General features: G+C 42.6%; 1 long non-coding RNA gene across 1 annotated transcript; it reads left to right on the top strand.

Annotated features, from left to right (window-relative positions):
- The first annotated feature begins 387 nt into the window (after positions 1-387).
- LOC121135395 lies at positions 388-9923 on the top strand. The gene is made up of 4 exons (XR_005872532.1): positions 388-562; positions 1414-1477; positions 2767-2880; positions 8671-9923. It is a non-coding gene; the product is annotated as an uncharacterized LOC121135395 (long non-coding RNA).
- Positions 9924-17911: the final 7988 nt, after the last annotated feature.

Below are 17911 nucleotides of genomic sequence, written 5' to 3' on the forward strand. Positions count from 1 at the left end.
CTTCAGAATGGAAGTCCGGAAATACGTTACATTAGGGGAGAGATCAGATTTGACCAGGGGGAGACCTGAAAATCCTAGCTACAAACATGAAGGAAGAAACAAATAAAAACTCCAAGACAGGTGGTGTATATGCTGATCCTTCTATTATGGAAGCAGCTTTGAGACTGTCTGAGACATAATAAATCTTGTTGGCTACAATGTCCTCATTGTTACATGTCATCCTATCATAAGGCAAGGCTGGAAATTTATATAACATTTAGTCATACCATCCAAATGGACTTGTGAAGCTGACACATGTCTTTTGCCTGCTCAAATACAGAGCAGAGAATCATCTTTAGCTGATTCAAGCACGTGACACATTCCATATTTGTGATCCTATAGATATGTGTGTTACCTTTACAAGTTTGTATGTTTTCATAACAAAAGAACCAGACACCAGTGAAGACAAGCAGCCCTCAGAATTCCTCTGTTGTGGTTCCCTCAAAAATCTGTATCCAGAACAACTTCAAAGGGGCTCACTAAGATGGTCCAGCCTAACAGACTACTCTAACCAGGACTTCAGGTAAGCCCAGGACTTTCCCATTACACAGAGACAGGACAGTAAATTTTACAGCCAACTGTCCCATGACTTGACCATTATCTAAAGTTTCTCAGAGTTCCCAAAAAGATGTTGTTGTCCACAGGCAAAAGGAAGTAATTTTAAGAACATGATAAGCACATTCCAAAGAGGCAGGGTGGGTGATTTTTGGTCACTCAGTGGGTTACAGATGCTTGTCATCATATATGGGAAGTTGGTTACAAATTGGTACTGGTTATGGCAAGGAAATTAAGCAAGGGATGTTGGATTCAAGGATCTCTTTTTGAAAAGAAAAAGGGAAGGGGGTATAGGAATGATAGTATAAAAGCATAGATTATTGAATCTACTTTTAAACTAAAAAGGGACTATTAATCTCAAATATTTTTCATTGGTATAGATTTTCATACATGGATACAAATTTAAGGTCATTTTGTTACAACATACTGTATATATGTTTCTACTCTTGTTTAAGGTATTGTACCTATGCAGCTTATGTAAAAAATGTAATATGGAAGCTATTATTACAAACTGTTTAGGGTTAGTAGTTAGTAGTTAGTCATCTACAACAATAAAACATGTAGCCATGTTAAGTATATTTTAAAGGTTAAACATATATTTTAGATAGGTGGTTTTCAAATACTTCAGAGATGGCATTTAAGATGTTTTATTTAATAACATAAGGCTTTTCATGGGAGTGAGATAGGTCTGCTCCTGGCAACACCAAACTACTTCAAAAAAGGATGATGGGCATCAGAGAACCTCTCAACAGAGTTTGCTTTCATTGTGGCAAAGTTAGATGCTTCTCAAGAAATGTCCCTTGTCTCTACTGCTGACAGTATGCTGTACAAATTGGACACGAAGGACACAAAGAAGGCAACTGCTAAACTTTGCCAAAACAAGGTAGGATAGTCCTTCAAAATTCTTGCTTCACAGAAAAATCTGTCAGGTATTCCAGGCCTGTAGATCAAAGATGGGTGCACCAACATTGCAGAAGAACCTCGGGTGACTGCCAGACAGCCAGCAGTCTCAGTCATTGCTATAGTTTGGGAAGTTGTTTACTCTGTACTTACTGTTTACCCAGGTAATGTTATGTCCTTCTCAGGTCTGTGATGGGCTTGAAAATGAGATATAGTTACAGTTTTCCTTATTAAAAGATTAAAAAACACTCAAAAAAGAGATGTAAGGTGTATATGGTTGAGAGACATAAAAACTTAAGTTGTTTATCTAAGAAAATATTTTAGGTCTAAAAAGGTATTTTTAAGATGATAATGCAAGTTATGATAGAGAATGATTTAGGTATAAAACTTTGGACTCATCAACACGGGATAGACAATAGAATATTTTCTCTGAATTTGCCAAATACAAATGGACTGGACATTGTGAATGTAGTTCTTACCTGATAATTGTTCTTATTATATATAGTTTTATTGTGTTAGAGTTAAACTCTTTCCTTTTCCTTTAGACAAAGGGGGGATACTGTAGAATGTTAGTTTACAGTGTATGAAGATGTGTCACCACGATTTGTTTAATAAAGAGCTGAATGGCCAGAAGGTAGGCAGGAGAGGATAGGCTGAACTTCTGGGTAGAGAGAGGAATTCAGAACAAATCCAGGCACACTAGATATGCCAGCAAGACACTGAAGAAGTCAAACATATCGTACAGAAGAGAGGTAACCAAGCCACGTGGCAGAACATAGATTAATAAAGGCAGGTTAATTTGAGTTATAAGAGCTAGTTGGGGACAAGCCTAAGATAAAGGTCAAACTTCCATAATTAATAATAAGTCTCCAGGTCATTATTTGTGGACTGGCAGTCATCCCCACACAGGGGAGACAGACACAGGAGAATCCCTGGAGCTTTCAAGACAACTAATCTAGCCAAATGGTTGAGCTCCAGGTTCATTGAGAGAGCTTGTATCCAAAATAAATAAGGTGATAAGTGACTAAGCTTCCTCATTCACATTTGACACCACCCAGGTCCTACACACACACACAATTTCCTGAGTCAGAAAGATGGCTCGGGCAGTAAGGCACAGCCACTATGCCTGACAACATGAATGTCATCCCCAGTAGCCACAGAGTGGAGATAGAAAACTGACCCTCATAGATTAGCCCATGATTTCCCCAGCGCTCGTGTGTTCAATACAGTTGTTGTCCAAAGGGAAAGTTACCATCTCTCTACTACCCACAGAAGGATTCCTTGATTCCATTTGGTGTCTTGGTGGATGGAAAGAGAACAGAATCGGTCTTTCAAGCAGAAACTTAGAGGACAGATGGAAGTTTCAAGGACTGAACCTAAACTAAGGTAGGATTTCACAGCTGAGAATCAAAGAGCCCTGTGGTCAGAGAACCCTGACATAATGACCAAGAGTGAAACCACCTCCAGGCAAGGATCTCAAACCAAGATTATTCCAGAGAGATGCAGAAAATGAACTTGGTACATACTCAGTCCTCTTTCTCTTACAAGAGAGAAAGTCAGGGGCACTTTTCAGCTTTTTGTAGGTGTTTTGAAGCTGCTGTGTTCTCTGAGAAGCCCTTAATATGGCTTTAGCTTTTAGGTGTTTTGACAGATGTCTGATCAACTCAGAACAGGCCTAGTGTGCCTCTCAGCCAAGTCTATTTTCTAAAAGCAAAAATTGGTGAATATTGGAAGGACGACTTCTCAGAGTGAGTGCACCCTGCTATGTCTGACTTTGTAATTCTGTGAAACGACAGCTTCATAGAACCCAGGGCTGTGGGAATGCTCCTGGCCTCCCTGAGATGATGAATTCAAAGGAAGGAAAGTAAATGCCTGCCCCTGGACAGTAAGTACCCTTATGCCATGATTAAACACTACAAGCAATACCTCTAAGTGCTACAGGTTCCTCAGGTGGGGAAATTTGTGTATGCTTCATTTTGATTTACTTTCCTGTCTCTGTGTGGTTAGCAAAAGGACATGGTAAAGTCCTAGATGGTCCCGGAGAGATGTCACAGTGTACTGGACTGGACAGGCTGCATTCCAACAGACACAGGTTGAAATCCAGTATCCTAGCTCAGGCAGTCAGACAATGCTGTAGGGGGTATTCTAGGGTAGGCCAGATATATTTAAGAATAGAAATGTTTTCCTTGTGGCTTTGGAGGCTATAAATCTGAAGTCACAATGCCAGTATGGCTGGGTTCTGGTGGTTAGTAGTGTTCTTTCTGGCTTATAGGCAGTGATCTTCTCAATGTGTCCTCACACAGTAGAGACAAGGAGAGGAAGTAAACTCTCTGGTGATACCCGATAAAGACACAAATCACATCATGAAGGCTCCACTCTCCTGGCCTCACCTAGAGTTAATCATCTCCCAGAATCCCCACATTCCAATACCCTCCCACTGAGGGCTGAGGTCTCAACACAGGGGTTGGGATAGGGTTCAATTAAACATGATACACCTTAGGCGGGGCCCGGTAGAGGAGAGTCTCATTCCCCTTCTGAGTCTCAAATTTGTCACCTGAAATATAGTGAGACTTCTTAGATATTTGTCAAAGTTAAATGAGCTGAAGACTATAGAACTTTCAACATGGGACTTGTAGGAGATATCTTAGATTTACCCCCACAACAAGCCTCTTCATAGACAGAAGCTTTATCTGAGCAGTCAACAAGAACAGAACTGCCCTACCGTCTGCATCTGGCATACTCTGGAATCACAGAGCATTGTTCAAACACCATCAGATACCTTTCCACTGCACCTACTGAGTGCCATCTCTACCATGCCTTCCGGAAATCCTAAGGACAGAACAAACATCTGATCACATAGTGTTGGGATTTGAGTAAAAGTGTCCCCTGAAAAGGCTCATGTGTTAAAGGCTTGGACTACCGCTGCTGCTGCTATTGGATAATGATTGGATCATAATGGTGCTAACTTCATCAACTGTCTAGCCTATTAATGTGTTCATAGCTGAATGGGCTATTAGGGGCTTACCAGCAGAGAGTGAACCACTGGGGCATGCCTTTAAAAAGTTTATCTTATCCCGACTTCCTCTCTGGCTCTTTCTGCTTCCTGGCCACTTTGAATTGAGCAGATTTTCTCCACCACAGCTTCCTGTCATTGTGTTTGTGTGTCTCCATATCGCCGCAAACCAAACACAACAGAGACAGCTGACCATGGACTGAATCTTCTGAACACTGTAAGCCAAAAACCAAAACAAAAAAAGACAAAAAAAAAAAAACCTTTCCTCCTTTGTTTTTCCTCTTTTGTTTATCCTAGACATTTTGTCCCAGCAATACAGAGTCAACTGATACATATTCAAAGATACTTCAGGAAAGATGGACTTTGGGGGCCATATCTACACTACCAGAATAATTTTCTTTGCTCCTGTACCAGCTTTCAATCCCAACGTCCTATGCTCTCTCTCCAGTATCGGCACTAGGACCACATCCCCATAGATGGATTTAGGTTGGCTCTCAAGTCTCCTCTTAAGAGAACCTGTTTAATACCACCCCTCAAAAATCCAAAAGATTTATTTCTTTCGTGTTCAAGGTTAAAAATTTGTAATAGATCCAGAGGTAGGCATGCTTGAATACACCATGGATCTCGGTTTAGACAAATTTTCTAGATTTAGGAGTCTTGTTTCCACTTGAGGAGTTGTATGGTGGGTTGAAAAGCATATGATTCATATGTTTTGCATTCATTAGTATCATTTCTGTGTTGCCAAATGCATAATTCTGACTCACAGTTCCCAGTGAACCTATAAGCAAGAGGATTTATTTTATCATTTCGTTTTTATTCACTGCTTTTGCTTCTCATTCAGTGTTTCACAGCACCATGTCACAGGTAAAACTGTGCTTGTGATTAGATAAGAGGATTGCAGTGGTGAGAATTGGGAATCTGAGTACACGTCTCCAGTTGGAAGGTTCCTACCACTAAGTGTGGAGGAGGTATTTCTGCAGAGGGATGGCTAGGTGAGATGTTCCTAGGCAGGAAAAGGGAGGCCATATTTTGTAAGAAGAAAAACACTTTCCTCTGATGCCAGTGTTTAAAAATCTTGCCTTAGGGTGCTAGGACCTCCTACTCAATGTTTGTATTTTTACTCAGCAAGTGTAAACAAAATGTATTCCCCTAGTAGCCTACCCTAACTTTATAAGAAATCCCCATCACAAGTAGGCAGTCCACAGAAACAACACAGGAAAAGATGTCCTCCTTTATACATCACGGACTAATTTTCTTGCACCCAGCAGATGGCAATGATGAAGAATTTGAAATGACACTGGGTTAACCATTATGGACAGAAGTTTTGATGTACTTTGACTTCTCTTACTCTAACAACTCTTTTGGCAATGGCTACCACAGAGTAGAATATACATGATCCCTGTACACAACTGCAGTCCTGGGACTTTGTCCAAAATTGATGATGGTGATATACATATTGATGGTGAAACATTTTACACCTGCACAGGTTAGGCACAGTTCAAACTGTAACCTCAAAAATCTTAAAATTGCTCCCCAGCCCTGCTTAATAACTGTATCATCCTTCCTTGATCAAGAGGAACCGTCTGCTCTTGGACACGGCTGTCATGCCAGCCCCCCACTTAAAAAAAACCTTTGACTTCCCTCTGCTGGAGACTTCTTTGTAAGCTTCATGGAGAAAGAGATGCACATAAGAACTTGTTTTCCCAGTTAAAACACTGTCAGTCAGGTTCTATCAAGAGAGAGCACATGTTTGGTGACATTCAGTCTTGGGGATAAATGGCTTGTAATGTCACTAGTTATCTGGAACCTCCCCAGGTTATATAACCCCTCAGAAGTTCAGGTGTATCCTTTAAATAACCTAGATCTTGGCTATAACTGAGAGAGAAGAATCAAATGTTCTTATGGTTCTTTTTTTACCTAAGAAGCAGCAGAGATAACGCTACTATTAACCTGTATGGTAAAGGTTTAGTTCAGTGGGTTTAGACCTTGGGATAACACATCGGTGCCTCCCATTTCTTCTGTTTAGGTGTGAGGTAATGCCAGGACCAGGGACTATGGCTCAAATGTGAATCGCATGCAAGCATTTTCGGCAGGAAATGATCTGACGTTGTGGGCGGAAAACCTCTCAAAGAGGGAAAGAGCACACGAGTCATGGCAGAGTACTGGGTCAGCCTGCTCTCCTTACAGAGAGGGAGAGCCTTGCGGGGCGTTGAGGAAATGGCTGAGCTACTTCAGCTTCAGATGCAACGAGTTTACATAAGAGTGCTAGAGACCAAGACAAAATCTCTTACTTGGATAGTCTGCGAGTAGCAATTATTTAGCCTCTTTTCTCTCCAGGTCTCATCCAAGTGCATCTTATAGGTGGGGTGGAAATGGGATCCACACAGGCAGAGTTTCTGAGAAATATACTTGGTAATTTCCAGTCCCTATAGGAAGGACAGAGCATGAAGGGGAAGAGCAACACTGGCTTTTCCACAGACCTTCCTGTACTGTCCGTGGGAAGTGGGGGTGGGAGTAAGGAGTTATGTTTGAGGTGCAGATGATACACTCAAAAGGAGATGTGGCTTAAACGACTGAATATCTGAGACTGAAAGTCACAGGCAAGGTCAGGCTGGAGATCTAAATGTGATGAGAGTCCTCAGCACACAGATGGCATCAAAAAACCTTAGAGGACCAAGATGACAGCATCAGACATGCATACAGTTAGAAAATATTCAGAGACTCAGTCCTGGCCAGAGGAGGAACAGGAGTCTAGTATCCGGAGAAGAATGGGATGTCCTAGTTGAGGGGGTTGGTTGAAGACCTGGAATTGAGAGAGAGTGACCTGAGTAATGTGGTTGGGTGACAGCAGATGTCCTTCTGTATTGACTGGTGAATAAATGCTGACTGGCCAGTAGACAGGCAGGAAGTATAGGCTACCAGACTAAGAATACTTGGAAGAGGGCAGCAGAGAGGAGCTGCTGTGGAGACACCATGTAGTTGACTAGGAAAAAAAGGGACTGGGCATCACCAGTAATCCCAAGACCATGTGGAAATATTTAGATTAATAGATATGGGTTAATAATTAAGAAAGAGCTAGCCAACATGAAGCCTGAGCTATAGGCGAAACCATTTATGATTAATATAAGCCTCCATGTATTTATTTGGGACTAAATGGCTACAGGAATGTCCGCCTACAGTTGGGAGGTCATATGTCAGGCAAAATGTGTAGCATTTTCCTCTGAGTAGAAACAATCCTCATGGCAAAGAGATTCCTTAAGGCTCAGGCAATAAATAACTCACAAGTCTCAAGAAGTCCTTGGAATTTAGCAAAATCATAAGGTATACCCCCTCTCTGTTTATGCAAGCATCAAGGACTGGTGAGGAAAGACACATCACACACGGAGTGCTCCAGAGTTCCATCTCCCATTCGTGGACACACAAGCTTAGGAGGGCTTTTGGATGACACAGCTACTTTTTGGTTGTCTATGTTCCTGTATATAACCCGATAAACTGACTGATTCACCAAGTTAGACTCTGATAGAATCATTGCACTGGTCTACAGTCCATTAGGTCTCTGCAGACATTTGTTGACATCTCCCTAGGAAATGTCTCACACAGCAGAAGGTCAACAGGGGCCTTTTAAAGAAACTGTGAGGATGGAGCTGTTTGGATTTGTTTAGAAAACGCATAAGCATAAAAGACAGAATCCAATCAAGGACATTTACTACAAAAGAGGACAAAAAAATGAGCTGTGATCTTCACCTGAAGAAACTGCATGCCAGAGAGTTTATGTAATGATAGATGGTAGCAGGAAGCATCATGTCAACCCATCCACCCCCAGAGGCCAACTGTCACCAAATCCCATGTTGTCTTCTCTCCTGGGGACCCTTTACAAGTTTCAAGTTGTCCCTTTATGTGGGTCCGCTTTCTCTGAGTTATAGGAAAGAAGCTAAATTCTCTAGTGATGATCTCAAAGCCTCTTGTCAAAAGGTGACTTTTTCTTATTGGAAAATAGATGATACTAGACAGAAGCAGGAATGAGGCCTCGGGCTGGTCTTTATATCTTCAAAAAACAAAAGCCGTCACTAATTCTTTCCCATAAGCATTTGCACAGAAGGGGAACCTTCAAAGAGATGAGAAGGGGAAGAAAGATTGACACCCTCTCCCTCTGATCATTGCAGGTTAATAAGCCAGTGTTTGAGTGGATGGATCAACTTCAATGGAGGCACCATCCAAACCAGTGGAGAGAAAATAACTCCAAAAGTGAGCGCAACATGAGCCAGTCAACACAACACTGAGATGGGGTCACATATACACAAGAATATCTGACATGTGGGAACGGCAGACGATGGACAGAAATGGCCACCCAGTCCTCGGGGAAGGAGGGACGTCGTGCAGCAGTGGTGGAGTCTGACTGGCAGCTCCTTTGGGATCCGCCTTGCCACTGAGAATGGTTTCACCCCAGGGCTTGCCCATTCTGATGGCAATGAGCATGCACTGACCCACTGCAGAGGGCTATGAAAACAGGCCTTTCCCACCCAATGAGAAGAAACTCTCCCGGGTCAATATGCTCCAGACCTCCCTGCTGTGTGGCTGGCCCAACCTTTTTTAGGTCTGAAGAGCAGTTTGACCCTCCCTTAACCAGCTCTGAGCTGATAGCCTCTCTTCCACTGAGGTCCACTCGGATGTGAAACACCCCCAGGAATGTTCAAGTAAAGACCTGCTGCCCAGAGCAGGTGTATAGTCACAAGACAGTCCTCAGCGGCCAGCCTGTTTCAGACTGTCTCGGGAGCAGGGTGCCACAGATTGCAAGGTCACCCCCTTTCTGGGAACAGCCAGCAGACAGTGGCTGAATGAGGCGGGACTACAGAGGCCCATCACTTAACGCATTGAGTTGTAAGGGGCACTACCGTTCAGGCATCCCACCTGTCTCTTTCACAGGTGACGCCATCCACGAACATCTGAGTCTATTCCCCAAGAGCCCAACCTGCAGCAAAGACAGAAACAAATACGTGAATCAAAGTTGCCTCAAATCCTAAGTCATAACAACCCTGTGCTGGCTAGTTTTGTGTCAACATGACACAAGCTGGAGTTACTGGGAAAGAGGGAACTTCAGTTGAGAAAATACTTTCGTGAGATCTGGTTGCAAGGCAGGAGGAGCAAACTAGTAAGTTCTTCCATAGCCTCTCCTCCAGCACCTGCCTCCAGGTGCCTGCCTTGGCTTTCCTTGATGATGAACTGTGATATGGAAGTATAAATCAAATACACCCTCTCCTCCCCAAGTCATTTTTAGTCATGGTGTTTACCATGGCTATAGAGAAAAAAAACTAAGACAGTACCATATTTTCATTATCCATTCAACCGTTTATGGTCAAGTAGGTTGGCTCCATTTCTTTGGTACAACGAATAAAGCAGAAATAAATGTGGGGTGAAAGAATCTGTATGGTATGAAGGTGTCTGAATATAGGCCAGGAGTGAAATAGCCAGGTCTTATAGTAGTACTACTGTTAACTTTTTGAAGAACCTCAAAATTGGTTTCCATGGCTATGTTGACTCGAACCCCCACCAATGAGTAAGGACTCCTCTCGTTTTCACACCCTTTCCAACATTTACTGTCAGATTTGTTCGTGATAGACATCCTGAAACAGGTAAGGAGGTATCTTGGAGTACTTTGAATTTGCATTTCTCTAATGACTAGGAATGTTGAACACTTTTAAAAATAGCTATTGGCCGTTTCTGCTCTTTTTACTGAAAACTGTCTACTCAGTTCATTAGCCCATTTGTTGATTGGCAGTTTTGTTTCCTTAGTACTCAATTTCCGCAATTCTTTGTACATTCTGGCTATTATCCTCCCGTCTGAAGTGTATCTGGTAAGATTTTCTCCTGCTCTGTGGGCTGCTGCATGCTGTGCTGGTAGCTTCCTTTGCTCAGCAGAGACAGTCTTGTTTCTTGCGGTCCTCCCCCTATGTTGATAACTGAGGCTAGTTCCCATGCTATTGGTGTTCTGTTCGGAAAGTCCTTGCCTGCCCCAGTGTCTATTTCCTGTATAAACTGAAAATCAGAAGCATCTGGATGGGTTTCAAACAGTGGGATGAGATATTTGAATTGATCTCTCTTTATAGGTTAGATTGTCCAGAGTCCCCATTTCCTCAGTGGGAAAGCATCACATGCAGAGGCCTCCTTCTCAAGGTTCTAGATGATTATGTTATCACCAACTACCAAATCACCTATAGAACAGGTCCCCTCATAGCAAGATTTCTTTCACCATGTCAAACTTTACAGAAGTCATTCCGATTTACCCTTGTGTGAAGAGTGTGGAAGATTTGACCCCATTTATCTTAAATCTTTTATGAGCAAGGGTGCTATCTCCAGCAGAGTACAGACATGTGTGTGTCATGCGGATCCACTTGTTAGATGCTATGGGAGCGATCCAGAGGCCTCAAATATGTGAGCTAGACCAAATGTAAAATACCAGGCTGTTGAGAACTGGGATGCCTGTGGCCCACAGAAAGCCTTCAGATTACAACGCACCATGAAATGCTTTGCTTGCCATGAAGGCATCCGGTGTGTTTTGAACTTGTGCTAGGAGGGCTCAGGAGATGGCTTAGTGGGTAAAGAGCTCGCCTTATAAACATGAGGGGCAGAACTGGGACCACAGAACCTATGGGGAAAAAAAGTATGTGTGGTGGCACACACCTGTCATCCCAAGCTGGGAGGCAGAGCCAGGTGGATTAGCACAGTCTAATTGAAGAGCTCCAGACCAATGAGAGCCTGACTCAAAACTGTGCTAGACTGGATGGTGTTCCTGAGAAATGACATCCGTCCTCTGGCCACTACATGCATGTACACGCATGTGCAGGAACACACACACAAACATGCACCCACACATAAATTATATACAAGTTTGAACTATAAGTTCGTGGTTCCTGATCATCCTTGATAGACAGTTAATGGAAATCTAAGTTCTTGGCTATATTTTTATCTGATTAAAAAAAAAACAGTCTTGAACTCATGATTCCTGTACCTCAGTTTCCCAAGAGCCAGGATTACAGACATGGACCGCCAGACCCAGCATGAGTTTTGACTTTGTACACAGCAAAAAAAAAAAAAGCTTCCCCTAAGCAAAGCCAGCTCCCTCATGGGTGGCCTGCCAGCAGTCTGCGCAGCAGAGGAAGCCTGAGCAAAGGGCCGGCAGGAGTGCCGAGATGGACAAAGAGCGCACAGCTTAGTAGCTCTCATTCTGGGGAGCTTGGAAGCATGCACCATAAAAACCGTAAGTGAAGACAATGAAGGCTACCTAGCACCCTGTGGACTTTCTCCTCCAGTGCTTCCTGAGTGGAGGGTGACGCCTTCCAGGGCCTGGCAGTGATGAAGATGCATTTACAAATACACCCACAGTTGCCACAAAGCTGAGTGGCCCCAACCCCACATCCCCAGAGGACTGACAATGAGAATACAGTAAGTTAATGAGGGATTGGGTACAGCTCTATCTGTGCAACATGTCACAAGCACACCCCATGATTAAGTCAGGAGAGTTTTTCCTTTTGCAGAAACCCGGGACGCTATGGTTTCTATTTTTTTAACTCCCTGGTTGCTGGGTTTGGGACTGAGCACATAGGAGAAGGTATTCCATTATTTTACAATTACCTGGTGCTTGGTGTATGGGCGTTGAGCATAAAATGCCATGTTGGTGCTGCCATTTCTGGTATACTTTCCATGGGGTGGGAGGCATTAAGGAAAAGATGCTTGGTCCACTTTACAATAACAACAACAAAAAAAAGATAACAGTACCAAGCAGGGACAATTCTAATTTTTAACCTGTAAATTGAAAGAGGCATAACCACACATTTACTATAGCCTTGCCCTTATCAGGGACATTGCAAGGTGCCAATCTATTATTGATTTGGGTATTGATTATTTAAAGAACTACTCAAATTTAATTTCTTCACTAAGGCTAGATGGCGTGTAAATGAAAGGACTTCTTTGTTGAGATTACAGGGACTCTCCTACCAATCTTTGGTAATCTGTGAGCATCTCGCCGTGATTCCTCTGCCTTGAATACTGATTTCCGCCGACCATATGCCCACTTTTCATCTCAGCTCCAGCTACGTGTCTTCTGTCAGTTTCACACAGATCAGTCCACAGACAAAATGCAAGATTCTTGCCTTCCAGGCAGCTGTATCCACGTCCTCTTCATCTTCTCATGCCACTCTATCCTTGAGTCTTCCCTAGCCATGAATTTACGCGATGGAAGCTAAACCCAGCAATTTCCCTCTCCGCGCTCCAAGACCCTCATCTGGCACAGTGCCACCTGGTGGCTGCTCCTGGTCATCGCGTCAAGACAACAAAGGCAGAGAAAAGCTATCAAGAGAAAACTGGGAAGGCCAGGATTGAGCATATCCAAGAAATCAAATGACAGGAAAGAAATCCTTCCTGTGAGTGCCCAGGTTTTATGGAAACAAAGTTACAGAGTAAGAATTGATTCTCCATAGACTGTTTATGAAAAAAGCACAACTGCATTCCTTCTGCATCTCCTCTCAAAATACCTGTTTTATTGTATCTTGTCAGAGGACTGGGAGGAATTCGAAGTTAACAAGTCCCCGTGGAAACTGTTCTCTTGACTGGTTTCTGAAGGAAAGCTGTAAAATGGTCTTCGATTAGCCACACATTAGGACGAATATCAATATTATTGATACTTAAAAGTTTATCCTTTCAAATGGCAGCATTAACTGCAGAAGAATAATTCCTGTCTCGTTCAAACCACCCATCCACAGAGGCTAGCTGCGTGCTGCGATCCTGGAAACTGGCTCATACTTGGTCATGCAAAGAAAAATGCTAAACAAGGTGGCGATTTTGTTTTCCCCTAGGCTTTGGAAATTCATATATGTTTTTTACATTGTTGAATGTGATTTTTCAAAAAAATGTTTTCCTGCCTGGTGATTTCTGCCCTCCCATCATCTGTGGTCAATCCCATTCTACAGAGGGAAAGAAGTCCTTTACCTGCCAGCTTCATTTTTCCCATTGATTTCCTTGCCCAACGCATGCCCCTAATGGAGCTTGAAATGACTGCAGCTCGACTTTTGTTTTCTTCTTTTGTTGGCACACCTCTGCCAGAGGCCAGCTGTGGTGTGGGCTGAGGGACCATCAGGCTGCAGGCAGGACCCTCCCACAGGCTGGCCAACAGAAGGTAAAGAAGGGGAAGGGAGAATGAACGCACCCCCTTCCGATAGGCCTTGGATCATCAGCAGATAGCAGCCTTTGAAATGAGCCACAGGACAGGGAGATGAAAGCTTTAGAAAAACACAAGAGAGCTAGAAAGTTACCAATCCAACAGAAAAGGTAGAAGGAAAATGTTAGAAACAGGGACCGTTATCAGGAAGTGAAGATGAAGCATAGATACCACACACACACACCCACACACACACACACACACACACACACACACACACACACACAAAACCACAACATAAATAAGTTGGCTTTTGGGATACACGAGAGAGGTTCCAGGACTCACATAGTTGTCATGATCTGTGAATGCTCACGTCCCTTATAGGAAACAGTGTACTATCTGCACAACACACAAATCCTCCCCTATTCTTTCAACCATCTCTTGGCGACAAGGGCCTACCACAATGTACCGTAAATGCAAATGTCCTGTGAGTGGTCCTGTGAAGGACAAGAAGGAAGGGAAAGTCTGTGCATGTTTGGTACATGTGTAAGTTTTTTCCCCCTAATCTTTTTGCTGTTCATTTGGTTGAACCCACAGATGAGCAACTTATGATCCAAATGATCCAAACAGAAATGATTAATAGGGAGAGAAGAATCGACTGCCAGGCCCTCCAAGTGCTCTAGCCCTCTTTGTTTCTTCCTTCTTTCCGACCTCCATGCACACAACCAAGACCCTTGACCTACAATCATCAGTGGACTTCAGAAAGCGGATTGCTCTGATAAAATTTAGAGTTTGATCAAAAATATTTTTATTTAAATAGGTATGGTAGCCTTCTATAGATTTTTTTTCTACATCTAAGTTGTTGATTTTGGAGGTTTCCTACAGAGATACCGGCCTGCCTGTGTGCTTTGTGCCTCTGGTAAAGCTACTAAATGCCAGGAGTGGGAGCAGGAATAATATACAACTCACATCACAAATCAGAAACTAGAGTAAGAAGGACCAGGGTCCCACAAGCCCTAAGAGTTGCATACAAAATCTTACCTCTTGAAGTCCCACAGGGCTTGCAATGATACCTCCTTGGGGACCAGGTCTCTAGAGTATGGGCCTCTGGGGTCCAGGCAGTGAAATTCCCCATCCCTAAGACCTGTGATCTGCTATATTGGAACTCACGTGTGTTTTGATAACTCAGTGTTTGAGTAACTTAAATGCTACAGGGTCTGCCATGACATGCCCAGGCTAACCCTGGGTATGTTAAATGGCTTGAGGCCACAGCTTCTCCCAGAGCCATTCAGGAAATTGTATTAAATTGCTTTCAGGAGAGAGGAGCAGCCCAGAGCTCCCTTGTCATCATGGTGAATTTCCAGAAACAGACTGCATGTTCTTCAATGGACCAAGGCTATAACTGGAGGCGCTGTTACTGACCAAGGACTTGGGAGTAAATAAATCACAGCTATTAGCAATAACATGTTGACATAAAGGCCAACACACAGCCACAAAGCTCTGTAATCACTCAGATTTACCAAAATTATCTCCCTGTTAGTAAACATTTACTCTAAGCTTCAGTGACGCCTTGGATGCCAATGTCCTCTAAAGGATATTTGAAACAGAAGAGCACGTGATACTACCAGGCCATAAAATAGTCTTCCCAGACATGTCAATAATAATAAAGTTAAGTAGCCATATTGCCCTCTTAGAATTTGAAAAGGCTGAGACAATTTGTACTTTTTTATACATCTGCAACAAGCTATCTGGGAAAACAAAAGTTAAAACTGTTGCCTTCCTTTTTACCTCAACAAATTTTCTCCTAGCTAAAAATTTTTAAAATATATTTATTGTTATTCTAGGTCCATTGGTGTTTTGTCATAGACGTCAGTTCCCCTGCAACTAGAATTACAGATATGTGGGTTCTGGGAATTGAACCTGGGTCCTCTGGAAGAGCAGTCAGTGCTCTTAACCACTGAGCCATCTCTCCAGCCCCTAGCCAAATTTTTAGAAGTTATTCTAAATGGGTGGTAGTCTCAAAGCTATATTCACCATGAAGGCTACTCTTCTCAAAGACAGTAAGACCTGCAAGATGATTTGGAGGCCTCAAGATGGACGCTACTGCTGAAGATCTGAAAATTCAAGGCTCTTGATCCTTCCCTGCACCACCACCAAGGCAGAGTTTAAGCAGTGGTGGGCATTGAGAAACCCAGGCCCTCTGAGCAGGGCTCACTCTCCTGCAGAGCCGGCAGCAGAGAAATCTAAGTTGGATGACAGTTAGACTGGCCCAGAAGCAGACACAGCAGGGGAAAAACCCTGAAGCACCCTCCAGAACTAGTAATTTGAACAGAAGATGGATTTGTGTACCATGTTTTCCTCCTTTGGAAATTGCACTATGAAGTTAAGGTAGATGCTTACAAAATAGCAGAGAAAAGGTTGAAAATTGTTTGCAAAACCAATTTTACTAAATATGTGTGTTTATATTGGATTATTGAGAAAGAATATTAAACCCTGCCAAAAAATATCAGTGCAGAGAAAATAGGCACAACAAATTTTAATGACTTTTTTCTGATTACAGAGTAATTGTGAACATTGAAGAAAAATTTTAAGGCAGAAAATAGTGTGAAGAAAAATCAGGATCATCCCAAATTTCACTGCCTAGAGATACCTACTATTTACATATATACTACATATGTAATAGATACTATTTATTCATATATGTGTATGAACAGATCCTTATATTTTATATTGTACTAAATAATAAATATAGCTCTGTGTGACACACTTAGTTGATGCTAGTTTTATACACACTTTGGATGTACTATTTTAGTTCATTCTTACTGAAACTTGTAAGTTAAGTACTATTACTGTCTCCATTTAACATCAAGAAAGCTGGAACTTAGACCAAGAGCAGACACTAAGAGGGTTCTTGTAGGGAGAGATCTTACATACCTGCCACCATGCCCAAATGGGCATGGTCAGCATGATCACAAGTACATAAGGTCTCTCCTTACAGGTTCTGAATCCGAATGTGCATGATCTCAGAATCAAGTCTAGACCAGAACAGTTCAACATGTGACCCAGGGTCTAACACTCATGTGTGAACTATATACTACTTATCCACACTAGAGCTGTGTGCTTCTTGATGTTCTGAGATGAATAAGAAAACTAGGCAGCAAGCCGGGCGGTGGTGGCGCACGCCTTTAATCCCAGCACTCGGGAGGCAGAGGCAGGCGGATCTCTGTGAGTTCGAGGCCAGGCTGGACCGACAGCCTCCAAAACAATACAGAGAAACCCTGTCTCGTAAAACAAAAAAAAAAAAAAAAAAAAAAAAAGAAAACTAGGCAGCATTTGGAAGCCTCTGCAGAGTTTCACAAAACTCTTTCCTAAATCAGTGACTCCTGCTGGCAAAGAGTCATGGGCAGAGTTCTAAGACACATACCATTCTAAAATCATTTAAAAGTTTAAAAACCAACAACCTGTTTCTTCTCCACAAATTTCTTGAGAAGCATTGCTTTAAATCACTATACTCTGTGCAAATAGTAAAATGACGGCTGCTAAGAAACATGAAGACACCCTAGCACTGATGCCCAACTCTACAAGAAGCTCAGTTACTTATGGTAGTCCTTGCCCCACCCAAACAGAAGGCAAGAATAATAAGGTTGCACTGTGTAAAACTTGTCTTTCATACTCCCATACTCCCATTGTGACAAACTGCACTGGCTGTCCCCACCTATGTATCCTTTCTAACATGATAGAATCTCAACAAAGTACATAGAAACCTAGAGTAAGCATGAGTTTGCTGCTTCCCTTGCAGCTAGGTGCATCACTTAAGCTCTCTGGAGAGAAATAACTTTCTTTCTTGTCTCTTCTCCTAGTTTATTGCCTGGAAATTGAATGAAATGAGCCATGTAAAGAGGGCTTGCCAGCATTATTTGTAATAACCACAACCTGGAAGCAACATAGGTGCCCCTCAACTGAAGAATGGATGGGGAAAATGTGGTACATTTACACAAAGGAGTGCTACTCAGCAGAAAAAAAACAATGGAATCTTGAAATTCGCAGGCAAATGGATGGAACTAGAAGGAACCATCCTTGAGTGAGGTAACCCAGGCACAAAAGAACAAATATAGTATGTACTCACTCACATGTAGATTTTAGACATAGAACAAAGGATTACTGGCCTGCAATCCACACCACCAGAGAAGCTAGGAATCAAGGAGGACCCTAAGAGAGACATACATGGTCCACCAGAGAAGGGGAAAGGGACA

This window comes from Mesocricetus auratus, unplaced genomic scaffold, assembly GCF_017639785.1.
Source record: "Mesocricetus auratus isolate SY011 unplaced genomic scaffold, BCM_Maur_2.0 Super-Scaffold_4256, whole genome shotgun sequence".
In the NCBI taxonomy this organism is placed as follows: domain Eukaryota; kingdom Metazoa; phylum Chordata; class Mammalia; order Rodentia; family Cricetidae; genus Mesocricetus; species Mesocricetus auratus.